Source organism: Anguilla rostrata, chromosome 1, assembly GCF_018555375.3.
Source record: "Anguilla rostrata isolate EN2019 chromosome 1, ASM1855537v3, whole genome shotgun sequence".
NCBI classification, from domain to species: domain Eukaryota; kingdom Metazoa; phylum Chordata; class Actinopteri; order Anguilliformes; family Anguillidae; genus Anguilla; species Anguilla rostrata.
The window spans coordinates 83,932,049-83,945,696 of NC_057933.1; the positions used below are offsets into that span (position 1 = coordinate 83,932,049).

At 50.9% G+C, this 13,648-nt stretch overlaps 1 protein-coding gene across 5 annotated transcripts in view; it reads right to left on the reverse strand.

Moving 5' to 3' along the window:
• Positions 1–13,648, reverse strand: part of LOC135241066 (disks large-associated protein 3-like) — a 69,340-nt gene extending 55,692 nt beyond the window's left edge. For 4 of the 5 annotated variants that reach the window (XR_010325880.1, XM_064311208.1, XM_064311174.1 and 1 more), the window contains exon 1: positions 13,339–13,648. The gene's annotated coding sequence lies outside the window, so the exon portion shown is untranslated. The remainder of the gene's footprint in view (positions 1–13,338) is intronic. The other variant, XM_064311183.1, reaches the window with a different exon arrangement.

Here is a 13,648-nt window from a genome sequence, read left to right on the forward strand (position 1 = left end):
AGTGAGTAAACTGGCATTTTTGTATGTTGGAAACAGGTTTTTCGTCAGATTGTGAACACGACAGACCTATGCACTGTTTGTATGTCGGTAGAGGATCTATAGGGCTAACGTTAATTTTGAAATGTGGTGTTGCAGGGAAGCTACAGTAGCGTAGTTTAAAAGTAGGTAACAGTACAGGCACAGCGGTGAACTTGACCGTTCTGACTTTAAATCGATATGCCTGCTGTGAAGAAGTAATTATCTTGTGCAGGTTTGTATGCGACCGGTAACATTACCTACCAGACCGAACCGATTTCAGTGCTTAATTTCAGAGCCGTCTGTACTAACATTACACACAAAGTTTACTGAACAGGACGGACGACTGTTGCTCCCACAAATTACCGCAGCACCACAAACTGCAGCTTTTTCAACAATGTGCCAGTGTTTCTATATTTAGAGATTACAACGTACTTTCACTTGGATTGGTTGCCGGAGTAACAGTACCATCTGGGGGGTCGCCAGAGTTTGCAGATGGGGTTGTTTGCCTGTGGGCTTATGACCCAGAGGCAAGCAGGACCGGAGAGTCAGGCAACACGAGCAGAAACGCAGCAAACTGCAGTGAGCTGAGCTAACATACACTTTCCAACTAATATACCACAGCTTTACATCCACATACACCTTCCCACTGATATACCACAGCTTTACATCCACATACACCTTCCCACTGATATACCACAGCTTTACAGCCACATACACTTTCCAACTAATATACCACAGCTTTACATCCACATACACCTTCCCACTGATATACCACAGCTTTACATCCACATACACCTTCCCACTGATATACCACAGCTTTACATCCACATACACCTTCCCACTGATATACCACAGCTTTACATCCACATACACCTTCCCACTGATATACCACAGCTTTACATCCACATACATCCCACTGTTCCCAGCTTACATCCATACACCCTCACTATACCACAGCTTTACAGCCACATACACCTTCCCACTGATATACCACAGCTTTACATCCACATACACCTTCCCACTGATATACCACAGCTTTACATCCACATACACCTTCCCAATGATATACCACAGCTTTACAGCCACATACATCTTCCCACTGATATACCACAGCTTTACATCCACATACACCTTCCCACTATTATACCACAGCTTTACCGATTTATACACCTTCCCACTAATATACCACAGCTTTACAGATTGATACACCATCCCACTAATATACCACAGCTTTACCAATTTACACACCTACCCACTAATATACCACAGCTTTACTGATTTATACACCTTCCCACTAATATACCACAGCTTTACCAATTCACTACCTATATACCACAGCTTACGTTAACCTCCACTAATATACCACGCTTTACAGATTTATACACCTACCCACTAATGTACCACAGCTTTACAGATTTATACACCTTCCCACTAATATACCACAGCTTTACTGACTTATACACCGTCCCACTAATATACCACAGCTTTACAGATTTATACACCTTCCCACTAATATACCACAGCTTTACAGCCACATACACCTTTCCATTAATATACCATAGCTTTACAGATTATACATCTTCCCTGTGAAAGTGTGTGTGTGTGTGTGTGTGTGTATGCGTGTGTACATGAGGAAGCATGTCATTTTTTAAACTGTTGGTATGCTTTGCTTTGATTATGTATCATTTGTGCCTGTTACTGCATAATTCTGTATTTACTTGTGTTTACTACGCTGCCCTGTTGGCAAGATCTCCCCTGTGAGAGAATCTGCCTCTCCACTGGACTCTCCTGACTGCTGGGGTCTGTGTGTGTGTGTGTGTGTGTTTGCGTGTGTCTGTGTGTGTGGGTATTACTGTGGGTGTTTGTCTATGCATGCATTTGTGCGTGTGGGCTGCATGTGTGTGAGTGTGTGCAAGTGTGTGTGTGGGTAGTGAGTGTAAGTGAGAGAGAACACTCATCTCCTCAGATGTCAAACACACTTCCTGTATCACCCATCCCCCCTCCCTTCACTCATCCACATTGCTCTCTCTCTCTCTCTCTCCCTCTCTCTCTGTGGTAGTCTCTTTGGCCCCTCTCCCTGTCAGTAAGGACAGAACGCCTGATTAACAGGCTGGCTGGTCGTCCGTACTTTCCACGGCACAGATGACCCAGCCAGTCTGGGTTGCCAGTGTGGACCAGCAAGTCTGCACCAGCCAACCTCAGCCTGCCATCGCTGTCACTCACGCCACACACACCACACAAGTACACCACGCACACAGCACCACGCACACACCACACACGCACACACACATACACACACACACACACACACACACACCACACACACACACACGCACACACGCACACACGCACACACGCACACACTCACACACACACACACACACACACACACACACACACACACACGCCCACACACACACACACACACATGCACATACACACACACGCACACACACGCACACACACACACACACACACACACACATACACGCACACACACACGCACGCACACACACACACACTCACATACACGCACACACACACACAGATGGGCTGTATGCCATTCCCACTCTGTCAGCGCAGTGGGAATGTTCTGTTCTCCGTATCCCACATGGAGGCTTGACGGAATCTGCAGAGACACACAGACTCCTCAGTCAGATCATTTAGGAGCTCCCTTTCCACCGCAAGACCCCGAAACAACCACACAGACCCCACCCTCATCCTGCGCCCCCTACAGGCCACAGCGTAGCAGCTTTTCACAATAACATACTTCTGTCTGAACTGTGATTATGCATCTGTGCACGATATCTTGTTATTTGGGACAAAATAAACATTTCATCGCTTTGATGGCCGCAGCACGTGTGAAACGGACAGGGCTTGTTGTATGACCCTCTCAGGTTTACCCACTCCACCCTGACGTGTGTATGTGTGTGAGAGAGAGTTTGTGTGTGTTCACACCCTGTGAGTGCGTGTGAGTGTCTGTATAAACTTTATACACAGCATTATAATCTTTCAGGCAGGGCCTGAGCAGTGTTGCCAGTGTGACTAAGCTGTCCTGAGGTCTAATTACTCTCATTAATCACCAGATTAGCACTGCTGACCGGATCAGACAGGCCGAACAGCACACCCTCTCCCTCCAGCGAGACAGGATATCCCTGCACTGAAGATCTCAGGTAACCCTAACCCAACCCTTACCCAACCCTAACTTACCCAATCCTTACCCAACCCTAACCTGCGTGTGTGTGTGTATTTGTCTTTATGGGGACCTCTAACGCAGACAGCAGTGTGTAACTGATAGAGAGGAGCCCAGGTGTACGGTCTCCAGGTGTATATTATAGTCCATGCAGCAGTGCCACTTCACCTGCAGGACAGAATGTGGAGGGATCAGCAGCCAGGACACATACACAGATCTCCTGGCCCAGCTCAGATCTCCTGCCCAGCTCAGATCTCCTGGCTAGCTCAGATCTCTTGGTCCAGGTCAGATCTCCTGCCCAGGTCAGATCTCCTGGCCCAGGTCAGATCTCCTGCCCAGCTCAGATCTCCTGGCCCAGCTCAGATCTCCTGGCCCAGCTCAGATCTCTGGCCCAGGTCAGATCTCCTGCCCAGCTCAGATCTCCTGCCCAGCTCAGATCTCCGGGCCCAGCTCAGATCTCCTGGCCCAGCTCAGATCTCTGGGCCCAGCTCAGATCTCCTGCCCAGCTCAGATCTCCTGCCCAGCTCAGATCTCCTGGCCCAGCTCAGATCTCCTGCCCAGCTCAGATCTCCGGGCCCAGGACAGATCTCCGGGCCCAGCTCAGATCTCCTGCCCAGCTCAGATCTCCTGGCCCAGCTCAGATCTCCTGCCCAGCTCAGATCTCCTGGCCCAGCTCAGATCTCCTGGCCCAGCTCAGATCTCCTGGCCCAGGACAGATCTCCTGGCCCAGCTCAGATCTCCGGGCCCAGCTCAGATCTCCTGGCCCAGCTCAGATCTCCGGGCCCAGCTCAGATCTCCTGGCCCAGGACAGATCTCCGGGCCCAGCTCAGATCTCCTGGCCCAGGACAGATCTCCTGGCCCAGCTCAGATCTCCTGGCCCAGGACAGATCTCCTGGCCCAGGACAGATCTCCTGGCCCAGCTCAGATCTCCTGGCCCAGGACAGATCTCCGGGCCCAGCTCAGATCTCCTGGCCCAGGACAGATCTCCGGGCCCAGCTCAGATCTCCTGGCCCAGGACAGATCTCCTGGCCCAGGTCAGATCTCCACGCTCATTATCACCATCGCAAATGGAAAACATCTGAGTCGCCTCTCATTAGATCCATTCATAAAACTCACTCTGTCACTCTCTCTTAATCTGACTCACTCTGTCACTCTCTCTTAATCTGACTCACTCTGTCACTCTCTTTTAGTCCGACTCACTCTGTCACTCTCTCTTAATCTGACTCACTCTGTCACTCCCCCTTCAGCTGCTGGTACAGAGAGGGAGACTCAAGCTAATCACCCCCACCAGCCCCAGCACCACCCCCAGCACCACCCCCGGCACCACCCCCAGCACCACCAGCACCTCCCCCGGCACCACCCCCAGCACCACCCCCGGCACCCCCAGCACCACCTCCAGCACCACCCCCGGCACCACCTCAGGCTGCAGCCCCAGCACCACCCCTGGCACCACCTCCAGCACCACCCCCAGCACCACCTCAGGCTGCAGCCCCAGCACCACCCCCAGCACCACCTCCAGCTGCAGCCCCAGCATCACCTCAAGCTGCACCCCCCGCCCCACCTGAAGCCCCACCCCCAGCACCACCTCCAGCACGACCAGCACCACCCCCAGCACCACCTCAAGCTGCAGCCCCAGCACCACCCCCAGCACCACCTCCAGCACCACCCTCAGCACCACCTTCAGCACCACCTCCAGCACCATATCCTGCTATAGCACTGGCAGCCACAGGGGAAACATCCTGTATCCTCAACAGCAAAGCAAGGAGCAAAGAGACTCTCATTATCCCTCTGCTAGGGCAGAAAACTGTTTAAATACCCCTCTGTCAGGGCAGAACACAGTCTAAATACCCTTCTTTCTCAGGCACACACACACTCACGGTCAGACACACAAACACACACACATACAAATACGCGCACACATACTTACACACATACACATACACTCAAGACTCACACGCACACACACACACTCATACTTACACACATACACATACACTCAGACTCAAACGCACACACACACACTCATACTTACACACACACACATACACTCAGACTCACACACACACACACTCAAATTTCTATTTTTTCTGCATTCATGCAAAGATACCAGCCCCATTTTCACCAAGAACAACTTTTTGTCTGAGCGAATGTTGCTGATTGCAGTGGAAGCACAGTCTGATGCTGACTTTTGTTCCATGTGTCCGTGACTCCTGATTTCTCTTTTTGTGCTTCTGTGATAAATACTTCTCCTCGGACACTTTGTAACTGAAGTTATTTAAGTCTCTTTTCAGTGGTGATGTAAAAACAGAGGTCAGCTTTGCCACGGTTTATTTTGCTTGCTGTGTAGAGGCTTACAGTACAGTTGGTGCGTCATCGCAAACGCCTTGCAATGGTGCCTTCAATGCCCCCGTTAATAATTCAGCAATTCTGGGAATATGGGACTTTTATTATGAATTAAAATCCAGGCACATGCGCGTCCCACGGCGACCTCACTGTGCAAGTGCGACTTGCATGTGACTTCACTACTGTTTCCTGTCCTTTTCTCTCTCTGCAATCCCTTCTTCTCCTTGACCCATTCGTACCTGCTTTCCCCCTTTCAGTTTCCTTAGCCCCCCCCCGGCACTCTGTCCTCCCTCAGTACCTCACACCCAGTAGCCTTGGCAACAGATGCAGGCCTTGGATACCACACAAAAGCACGAAGCATCAGCTGCAGTAGTGGTGATGGTGGGCGGGATGGGTGGGTGGGATGGGGGGGTCCCCAAACTTTTCTCTAGCACACCACCCACCTAGGGAGGGAGGTCACCTCCTGTATCGTAATCCTCACTGCAAATCACAGCCTGGAAATACACTTAAATACAGAATCCTGGAGTATCTTTCAGAAATGTGGAAATACAGATCATGCGCTCTGTGCAGTGGAGTGTGTGATTTAGGAGTGCTGGAAAGGAAGGGGGTGTGGCATGCTCCCTCTCTGACCTCTGACCTCCGGCCCAGAACAGAGGAAGCTTTGGCAGACAGGTGAGGGTTAGGGTTAGGGTTAGGAGGAAACCAGAGGGGCGCTGGAGAAAAGGGAGAGACCGAAGAAACGTGCTGCACTGCCACAGCCGGTGTGTGGAAATGTGTCACGCACATTCCACTGGGAGACACACAGGAAACGCTGTATTAGTCAGATCCAACCACTCCTCTCCTCCTCTCCTGTCCTGCTCTGTTCTCCTCTCCTCTGCCTCTGTCCCACTGCCTCTCTTCTGTTCTCTTCTGTCCTCCTCTTCTCCTCTGCCTCTGTCCCGTTGCCTCTTTCCTCTCTTCCTCTCCTCTCCTCCCCTCCTCTCCTGTTCTCTCCTGTCCTCAACTCCTCTCCTCTTCTCTCTGCCTCTCCTCTCTTCTTTCCCCTGTTTGTCTTTCTACTGTTCTCTCCTCCCCTCCTCTCCTCCTCTCTCCTTGCCTGTCCTCCATTCATGTCTTTTCTTGCACTCAGTACAAACTCTCCTCCTCTTTTCTGATTTATCCTTCTTTCTCTGACTCTTCTCTCTTTCCTGGGGTCACACCTCTTCCTCTCTCTCTCCCCTCTCCTGGACTCTTTTCTCTCTCCCCTCTTCCTCCTCTCCTCTCTTCCTCCATTCATACCCCCACTGTAACCCCCTCCACTTTACTCTCTGCTCTCTCCAACAGTCGTCGTCCTCGCTCCCTCCATCCCTGCTCTCTGGACATCACTATCTCCATCACCAGGGATAGAGGGCGGGGCCATCCTGCTCATCGGACAGGTGGCCAATCACCAGGGAGTACTGACCTCGCAGGTGGCGGTGACTGGCGGGGTGGAAGGATGCCATTTCTCATCCAAACGGATGATCAGGACAGAGTGATAATCACATTCATAATAATCACATAGATAATAATCACATTCATAACAATCACATAGATAATAATCACATTCATAATAATCATGTTAATGATAATGCCATGCTTTGTCATGATCTCCCAGCACCGCACTGTAAATGCGTGTGTGTCTGTGTGTGAGAGTGTTAGTGAGTGTGTGTGTGTGTCTGAGAGTGTTAGTGAGTGTGTGTGTGAGTGTGAGAGAGTGTTAGTGCGTGTGTGTTTGTGTGTGAGAGTGTTAGTGAGTGTGTGTGTGTGTCTGAGAGTGTTAGTGAGTGTGTGTGTGAGTGTGAGAGAGTGTTAGTGCGTGTGTGTTTGTGTGTGAGAGTGATAGTGAGTGTGTGTGTGTGTGTGTGTCTGTGTGTGTGCGTGTGAGTGTGAGAGAGTGTTAGTGCATGTGTGTCTGTGTGTGAGAGTGATAGTGTGTGTGAGTGTGTGTGTGTGTGTGTGTGAGAGAGTGTTAGTGCGTGTGTGTCTGTGTGTGAGAGTGATAGTGTGTGTGAGTGTGTGTGTGTGTGTGTGTGAGTGTTAGTGAGTGTGTGTGTGAGTGTGAGAGACTGTAAATGCGTGTGTGTCTGTGTGTGAGAGTGTTAGTGAGTGTGTGTGTGTCTGTGTGTGCGTGGGAGTGTGAGAGACTGTAAATGCGTGTGTGTCTGTGTGTGAGAGTGTTAGTGAGTGTGTGTGTGTGTGTGTGTGTGTGAGAGTGTTAGTGAGTGTGTGTGTGTGTGAGTGTGAGAGAGTGTTAGTGCGTGTGTGTCTGTGTGTGAGAGTGTTAGCGAGTGTGTGTGTCTGTGTGAGTGTGAGAGAGTGTTAGTGTGTGTGTGTCTGTGTGTGAGAGTGTTAGTGAGTGTGTGTGTGTATGTGTTGCGTGTGTGTGTGAGAGACTGTAAATGCGTGTGTGTGTGTGTGTGAGAGACTGTAAATGCGTGTGTGTCTGTATGTGAGAGTGTTAGCGAGTGTGTGTGTCTGTGTGAGTGTGAGAGAGTGTTAGTGAGTGTGTGTGTGTGTGAGTGTGAGAGAGTGTTAGTGCGTGTGTGTCTGTGTGTGAGAGTGATAGTGAGTGTGTGTGTGTGAGAGAGAGTGTTAGTGCGTGTGTGTGTGTGTTAGTGAGTGCGTGTGTGTGTCTGTGTGTGAGAGTGATAGTGAGTGTGTGTGTGTGTCTGTGTGTGTGTGTGTTAGTGAGTGTGTGTGTGTGTGTGTCTGTGTGTGAGAGTGATAGTGTGTGTGAGTGTGTGTGTGCGTGTGTGTGGAGGGGGGGTGGGGGAGGGGTTACCAGCTTATTAAAAGCTAAACGGCTCCAGCAGATTAAGGCCTAAATTAGCAGCGGGGAGTTTGATCTCCAGACAATGGATACCTGCTGTGGCAGGTGTATTACATCACTACAGCATTATACTCATTTGGGTCACACTGCCGCTGTGGCAGACCAAACATGAGAAAGACTACAAGCCCCAGAACACAGTTATGAGGAATACCATAGATATGCAGACAAAACCTGACCAGACACAAGCCCGAATCAATATTAAAACAAAAGCAGAAGTTTAACTGAAAAAGCCTGGGAATGTGAGCTGGGAACAGGGCTGGGCTGAGATCGAAGAGAAAGCTGGCTCATAACCGAGAGAAGAGGTGTGTGTGTGAGACAGCCCGCACATGTGGAGGTGTGTGTGGGTGCTTATGTGTGTGTGTGAGTGTGAGTGTGTGTGGGTGTGCGTGCTTGTGTGCGTGTCAATGTGTGCGTGTGTGTAGTGTGAGTGTGTTTGTGTGTGTCTGTGTGTGTGTTTGTGCTACCGTTTTTTAGCCTCAGTGCAGTTTGCTGTAGAAAAGGCCCCATTCTCACACTCTTATCCTGAAGCAGCGGAAAGTTAAGTGTGAATCTGGCTGCTTTTGTGTTGTTGGCAACGGCATCCTTCCCTTACAGGCCCAGGGGGTGACAGCTGTGACATCACTGCAAGGAACCGGGAGGAGATCCACAAAACGGTGGAGAACATTGCCAACATCCTACAGAACAGGGGAGGCCAGGCCGATTGGAAACAGGCCGGTGTGGGTGCTGGTCTGGGTGGAAACGGGCCGGTGTGGGTGCTGGTCTGGTTGCCCATGTGGGCCAGTGTGGGTGCTGGTCTGGTTGGAAACGGGCCGGTGTGGGTGCTGGTCTGGTTGCCCGTGTGGGCCGGTGTGGGTGCTGGTCTGGTTGCCCGTGTGGGCCGGTGTGGGTGCTGGTCTCGTTGCCCGTTTCCAACCCACTGCGAGCGCTGAGCCTGTTACCGTGGCGCAGGAGATTAATAATGCACGCATGGCGACAGGCCCATTACCCGTCTCTGCGCCCGCATGAGAAATGAAAGAAAAGTGAGTGTCATTAGAGCACAGCAGCCTCACGCCCCAAACACGCTCACACCGCTCCAAACACGCTCACACCGCCCCAAACACGCTCACACTGCTCCAAACACGCTCACACCGCGCCAAACACGCTCACACCCCCCCAAACACGCTCACACCGCCCCAAACACGCTCACACCCCCCCAAACACGCTCACACCGCCCCAAACACGCTCACACCGCTCCAAACACGCTCACACCGCCCCAAACACGCTCACACCGCTCCAAACACGCTCACACCGCTCCAAACACGCTCACACCCCCCCAAACACGCTCACACCGCTCCAAACACGCTCACACCCCCCCAAACACGCTCACACCGCGCTCCAAACACGCTCACACCCCCCAAACACGCTCACACCGCCCAAACATGCTCACACTGCCCCAAACACGCTCACACCGCCCCAAACACGCTCACACCGCTCCAAACACGCTCACACCCCCCAAACACGCTCACACCCCCCTAAACATGCTCACACCGCCCCAAACACGCACACACCGCTCCAAACACGCTCACACCCCCCTAAACACGCTCACACCACCCCAAACACGCTCACACCCCCCTAAACACGCTCACACCCCCCCAAACACGCTCACACCGCTCCAAACACGCTCACACCGCCCCAAACACGCTCACACCGCTCCAAACACGCTCACACCGCCCCAAACACGCTCACACCCCCCTAAACACGCTCACACTGCCCCAAACACGCTCACACCACTCCAAACACGCTCACACCGCCCCAAACACGCTCATACCACGCTCAGATCCAGGACTCCCTAAATTGGTATGGTCAGAACAGAGCCTTAACAGATACCAGACCATGGGGCCCATCCATCCACTGGAACAGAGCCTTAACAGATACCAGACCGTGGGGCCCATCCATCCACAGGAACAGAGCCTTAACAGATACCAGACCATGGGGCCCATCCACACACTGGAACAGAGCCTTAACAGATACCAGACCGTGGGGCCCATCCACACACTGGGACAGAGCCTTAACAGATACCAGACCGTGGGGCCCATCCACACACTGGGACAGAGCCTTAACAGATACCAGACCATGGGGCCCATCCACACACTAGAACACAGCCTTAACAGATACCAGACCATGGGGCCCATCCACACACTGGAACACAGCCTTAACAGATACCAGACCGTGGGGCCCATCCATCCACTGGAACAGAGCCTTAACAGATACCAGACCGTGGGGCCCATCCATCCACTGGAACAGAGCCTTAACAGATACCAGACCGTGGGGCCCATCCACACACTGGAACACAGCCTTAACAGATACCAGACCATGGGGCCCATCCACACACTGGAACACAGCCTTAACAGATACCAGACCATGGGGCCCATCCACACACTGGAACACAGCCTTAACAGATACCAGACCATGGGGCCCATCCACACACTGGAACAGAGCCTTAACAGATACCAGATCATGGGGCTCATCCACACACTGGAACACAGCCTTAACAGATACCAGACCATGGGGCCCATCCACACACTGGAACACAGCCTTAACAGATACCAGACCATGGGGCCCATCCACACACTGGTACAGAGCCTTAACAGATACCAGACCATGGGGCCCATCCACACACTGGAACACAGCCTTAACAGATACCAGACCGTGGGGCCCATCCACACACTGGAACAAAGCTTTAACAGATACCAGACCATGGGGCCCATCCACACACTGGAACACAGCCTTAACAGATACCAGACCATGAGGCCCATCCACACACTAGAACAGAGCCTTAACAGATACCAGACCATGGGGCCCATCCACACACTGGAACACAGCCTTAACAGATACCAGACCATGGGGCCCATCCACACACTGGAACACAGCCTTAACAGATACCAGACCATGGGGCCCATCCACACACTGGTACAGAGCCTTAACAGATACCAGACCATGGGGCCCATCCACACACTGGAACACAGCCTTAACAGATACCAGACCGTGGGGCCCATCCACACACTGGAACAAAGCTTTAACAGATACCAGACCATGGGGCCCATCCACACACTGGAACACAGCCTTAACAGATACCAGACCATGGGGCCCATCCACACACTGGTACAGAGCCTTAACAGATACCAGACCATGGGGCCCATCCACACACTGGAACAGAGCCTTAACAGATACCAGACCGTGGGGCCCATCCACACACTGGAACAAAGCTTTAACAGATACCAGACCATGGGGCCCATCCACACACTGGGACAGAGCCTTAACAGATACCAGACCATGGGGCCCATCCACACACTGGGACAGAGCCTTAACAGATACCAGACCATGGGGCCCATCCACACGGCTTAACAGGGTGAGCCATCCAGCAGCACCTTTGATAATTTGAAGAAATTTTTTTTTTGATAAGCTATGAGGAGTGAGAAACTCTCTTAGTCCTTATGTCACTGTTAAAGGAATATGAGTGCACTCAAATCAGAGAAAGGGCAAAAATTTGTTCATACACACTTATGGCTGAAGAAATATTTTACCCTTTAACAAAAGGCATATAAACACATACTGTATAAACAAGATATTTGTGCATGTGTACACATACAATCTTCACAAATTTCATTTGAAGAGCACTGTTCAAACTAGGATGCAAGTTTTTACAGCACGTTAAAAAAGTGTCAAAATATGTACATGGTGTGAGGAAACTGAATCTTGTGAACGCATCATACTTTCTGACCAAGCATTCTGACATCATATAGCTAAACCTCCTGACATCACATCCAAGCTTTCTGACATCATGCAGCTAAACCTCCTGACATCACGTCCAAGCTTTCTGGCATCATGCAGCTAAACCTCCTGACATCACATCCAAGTTTTCTGACATCATGCAGCTAGACCTCCTGACATCACATCCAAGCCTTCTGACATCATGCAGCTAGACCTCCTGACATCACATCCAAGCTTTCTGACATCATGCAGCTAAACCTCCTGACATCACATCCAAGCTTTCTGACATCATGCAGCTAAACCTCCTGACATCACATCCAAGCTTTCTGACATCATGCAGCTAAACCTCCTGGCATCACACTCAAGCTTTCTGGCATCATGCACCTAAAACTCCTGACATCACATCCAAGCTTTCTGGCACCATGCACCTAAAACTCCTGACATCACATCCAAGCTTTCTGACATCATGCAGCTAAACCTCCCAACATCACATCCAAACTTTCTTATGCCACGACTACAATCCTTTCACACAACTTTATCAGCCATTATGACATCACCAATCACACCCTCTTCACTTTCCAATCGGAATACATGGCATTAAACCACCAGTCCTTTTCTAAAAGAAATTGAAGGCAGTTGTAAACAAACAGAAAGTGGTCCTTAACAGTGTGCACACCTAACAGAGTGGTTCGGTTACATAATTGTTTTTCGTTATCATCATTTCCCAGGCCATTAAATAGATTTTGTGGACCACTAATCTTTTCACAAACAGCCTGTTCAATCATTGGCAAGTTCCTTTATCACACTTGAGTGCGTATGTTTCTGTTCTTGTTGCATCATAATTAGACCAATAATTGTGTCCCCTTCAAAAAAAAAAGGAAAACATCTAGAGCAGCGCGTGACCATATAACCAACTGGAAGCGCGTGGCTTTAGTTAGTAAACTTATCGCCGGCGTGAAAAATGCCCCAGATCAGAGTCTGAGCGCGGGTCCTTTTGGCTCGGCTGAAACAATCCGCGAGCATTTACGGCGGTGAGTTCTGTCGAGCCAACAATACCTCCGTAACGGCAGTCTAATTGCTTTAAGTTGTAATTGCTCTGGGGTCTAAAGAGCGCGATGTTAAAAGCCGCAGCTCCTGCTCTGATAATCACATCTTGCCCTTATTCGACATGCAGAAAATTACTCACTTATTATCCGTAGCTTTGGTTGCTATGACTTCAAGCAGACAAGTTAAATGCGCGTCGGAGCGGTACCTCGCAGCGGGCTTATCTGTTTCCGAAGCTCGCGGGTCACGAGGCAGCTCTCCGTAAAGACAGGTATTCCTCTGTACTGTCGGCTCTATCTTCCCTCTGACTAATAAAACAAAGCTCAGCAGCGCGAGGATTGTTCTCCTTAAGCACCCGGTTTCTCTCTTTCTTGCGGTCTGTGTGTGCTCGCGCTTGCACTGCACACCGAATCCACCCCCCTCTCCACCCCTACACACACACACTCACTCGC